The 4,198-nt window shown below is 32.1% G+C and overlaps 1 long non-coding RNA gene across 1 annotated transcript; it reads right to left on the bottom strand.

Moving 5' to 3' along the window:
* Positions 1-562: 562 nt before the first annotated feature.
* On the bottom strand, positions 563-3,997 carry LOC143233274 (uncharacterized). The gene is made up of 4 exons (XR_013018078.1): positions 3,844-3,997; positions 2,564-2,619; positions 1,651-1,762; positions 563-670 (listed from the first exon to the last, which is right to left on the bottom strand). It is a non-coding gene; the product is annotated as an uncharacterized LOC143233274 (long non-coding RNA).
* Between the last annotated feature and the right edge of the window lie 201 nt (positions 3,998-4,198).

Raw genomic sequence — 4,198 nt, 5'->3', positions numbered from 1 at the left:
TGATAAAAAGTTGCATGAATAGAACTATATAAATATTAAGAAACACAACGTGTTCTATTTTGCAAGTTTTAACCAATAAATAAACATTTTTCCTCACTTTTTATCTAAACTCTAATGTAGTCTGTGTGTTTGGAGGCCAGGCATGGCCAAGTGGGTTAAGACGTTCGACTCGTAATCTGAGGGTTGCGGATTCGAATCCCCGTCGCACCAAACATGCTCGCTTTTTCAGCCATGGGGGTCTTGTAATGTGACGGTCAATCCCCCTATTCTTTGATAAAAGAGTAGCCCAAGAGTTGGCGGTAGGTGGTGATGCCTAGCAGCCTTCCCTCTAGTCTTACACAGCTATATAAGGGCCGGCTAGGACAGATAGCCCTTGTGTAGCTTTGCGTAAAATTCCAAAAACAAACAAACTGTCTGTTTATCAATCTATATGCTTTCAGAAACACATATAATATGTGTGAAAGGGATACATTTCATGATACTGAATAATTATCAGTAAAGGTTTCTACATTTCCGCCGCTAGAGGAGACTATTATAATTATAATTCAATTGAGTGAGCTTACCTGAAGTAAAAGGGCGTGGCATACAAGACAAGAAGAGCGGTCAACAAAGATACGACACAGCTTATCGTTATGGAAGGCCCCAGCTCTTGGTTTTCAGCCCGGTGTTCCTGGAGCATGGTGTACAAAACCGTTCGTTACTATCAACTTCATTGAGTGTGTATAACTTATATAATTAGTTGTGACAGTTGTCTTTCGTTTGAGCGAAACAAATTCATAATTTTCGTTTTGTTCATTTACAACGTTCTAAGAAAATATTACACTGTACCTGCAGAATAGTGTAAGTAGCGTAGAAGACAACCTCCTTCTGGTAAGATATTAGTTGATAAGGGTTAATTAATTTACATAATATAACGATTTCATATTCTTGTTCATACGGTTTAATTAACTTATCATGAAAGTGTTTCATATTCTTGTTGATAGGGTTTAATTAATTTATCTGGAAAGGGTTTCATATTCTTGTTGATACGGTTTAATTAATTTATCAGGAAAGGATTTCATATTCTTGTTGATACGGTATAATTAATTTACCAAGAAAGGGTTTCATAATTTAAGAGATTCGGTTTAATTAGTTTACCACGAAATGGTTTTATGTTCTATAGATAGCCCAATTGATTCAATATTTTTTGTCGTGGTACAAGTCTGCCTCAGAGCTCGAGTTTAGCGTTAAGTGTCGTCAGGCCATTCTGGGGACGACAGATAAGATAGTTAAAACTGAACAAGAACCCAAAGTTTGTGGGTTTGGGTTTATTGATATTAATATATTTGTACACTAATATTAGAATTAGAACTAAACCTGAAACATCTACCTTTTATTAAACTTCCTTTTATATTTGCGAGTTTGTTTATAATTATTTCTTCTAAGGCTCCGTAACCTGTGATCGTTAACGTATATTATTATTTATTTTAATACTTAGTGAATGTTAACGTATATTATTGTACAAATAATAGAAATAAAACATGAATGTTTTTTCGTTGATTTTCAGATAGAAATGTGAAGAATGTGATAGAGAAGTGGAGAAGACAACAAAAGAAAACTAAAAATATTTAAAAATTAATTTGATTTGTGAATTCTAAGAAAGATCCGTACCGTGAATGGTTGTTTTCTGGCCACAACAGCAATTACAGAGTTTCTGGAACACGAACAAATGACATCTGTTCCTTTTCGTTCTTTAATCCAGCATATTCCAGTAATCCAGTTGCTATAGAAACATCTTTGTTAGAGATCTAGGTCTAACATTGACGACGACAGACAAATCGTGATGAACATAGCTACATCTGATTACATTTGTTAGTTATGTAACACTGTAACTTAATGATTTTTAGTTGGTAATGGATTTGTAATGAAGATAACTGAAACTGTTTTGTCTTTCTCCGTTATCAAGTTTCGGTGTTAATCAACTTCCGTTTCAACGTAGTAAACAAGAGAAATATTTTAAGGTGTTTGTTGTGTAGAAACAAACAGTGTGTGGAAACAAGGAGCGTTTTAGGAAACTGTGTTATGTATACAAAGAAACTTGTATATATATATAGGGGCTGCCGTAACACATTGAATTATATGGATAAACAGTTCATTAGGGCGTAAAATTGTGAATGTTATATCAAAAATACAGTTAGGTTTAACAACGAGAAAGGGTTTAAACAAATTGACTTTGTTTTGATATACATCGATTTACACACTGACTTAAATATAGAAGTAACAAGAGGTTTAACACATTATTCGTCATTGTAACGAGAAACCAGAAGAAAAAAATAATTTGTAACCGGTACATTTCTCGGCCTTGAACAATTTAAGATATGAAAAATTTTAGTCATTACTAAACAAGTAATATATAAACTCAACTGTATTAAACAAAAAACCTAAACAATAAATTAAGTTGAAATTTCTAAAAAGGACAGTTACGTATTACTTCAGTTCATTTACAAATAAACAAGTTATAAGATTCTGAACACAACGTTTGTAATACAAAACAGTTGGGATTTAGAAACAGATCAAATCTTACCTTGTGCCATTTGAAATCGATTCACATGCAATTTTAAACCCTTCTGGGATTTCTAGCTATAAGAAATAAAATATGCCCAAGTCAACTTGGAAACAATAACACCTTTATCGTAAGAGTAAACAAACTAACTGGAAACAATAGCACCTTTGTTGTAACAGTAAAAAACAAACTACAAACAATAACACTTATATTGTAACAGCAACCAATCTTACTACAAACAATAACATCTTTATTGTAACAGTAACCAATCTGACTCTTGAAATCCCTCTTGATTATTTACTTTAAATTAGAGGCGAAATGTTAAAAATAACATTTTAAATATTTACTCTGTATGTGACACGTCACTACTCAGGATGTCTTTCGTTTAATACTGTGACTGATCATTTGGGTCGGATGTGATAATAGACCAAAAAAAATCTTAAATCCAATTTTTATGAAGTACAAAATGTTTAATGTTACTGGTGAAGAAATAAAACCACGTAGTGTGAACAGTAATCCGGATATTCGGGATAATGACACAACAAACTTGTCGTTTGTTGATAGCGTCAGCGGCGTATGGACGAAAATAAAATATATTTCTACACGTTTCTAATTCAAAATACACAATAGAGTCAATTTGGAATATGTTGGAAAAAACATTTACAGTGTAGTGTGATTTTATTATTAATATTAGGCTTATCGGTTTCATTACTTCGCCATCTTCAGGCGATGGATGCTTTTATACAAAAATAAAAGTTGATTTCAGAACAAGACTTAATACACACACACAGCTTCTTCAGAATTTATGTTTTTTTTTACCAAAAACAGAAATGCTTTCTTAGGTGGCGCTTTCTGTGAAGAAGTACGTTTTAGAATTTCGACAAAACAAACCTTATTTTAGTTCCTGATGACGAGAAACCCACTTAAAATAAAAATGTATCTCAGAACGGCTGGTATGGGTATTAACACGTTTATTAATAAAGCAGAGAACAATGTTTTAAACTTCTTAAGTGATCTTCAAGTTAACAAACCTTATTTTAAGTCTTTACAAGACATGGTTATTTGTAAGTAACGTTTTCAACTTCATATAATCTGATTCAATTTGAAAAACAAAATCCCAGTTGTTGTTTTGTCCAGTTTACAAAAAGTGTTCTTTTAACTTACTAATTTTCTTAGTCACATAATTGGTAGTATTAAAGATGATTCATGTACCAAAATATTTTGAAAGGAAATATTAACTCACCACATTCAAAAATAAGTATAAATAATATTTAAGATAATGAAACAGAAGCGGTACGAACGTCATGGACTTTGAAATGAATATCATGTTCTATTTCTCCTTTCCTGGTGCTGCCCTCTGACGACAATGATGTTATGACAAGGTCACTCTTGACCAAAACATCTGCACGATTTAAAAGTTTCCCAGGCTGTTTAACCCTTATCACACATACTTTAAGTAAATAGGAATTATCTACAAGAAAGTAAAAATAACACATTTTTTCAGACGATTCATAAAGAAAATTGTATTCAAAATATGTTTTTATGTTAGGCCTAACTATTCTATCGTGAGAAGATATACGATAAAGTAACTCATTCCTACTTTCTTAATTAAACCATACCACTATTTTACTCTGTCAGAGTAATATTTGAAATATA

Source organism: Tachypleus tridentatus, chromosome 12 (assembly GCF_004210375.1).
Source record: "Tachypleus tridentatus isolate NWPU-2018 chromosome 12, ASM421037v1, whole genome shotgun sequence".
Classification (NCBI taxonomy): Eukaryota; Metazoa; Arthropoda; class Merostomata; order Xiphosura; family Limulidae; genus Tachypleus; species Tachypleus tridentatus.
This window is presented reverse-complemented; position numbering and strand designations above follow the sequence as displayed.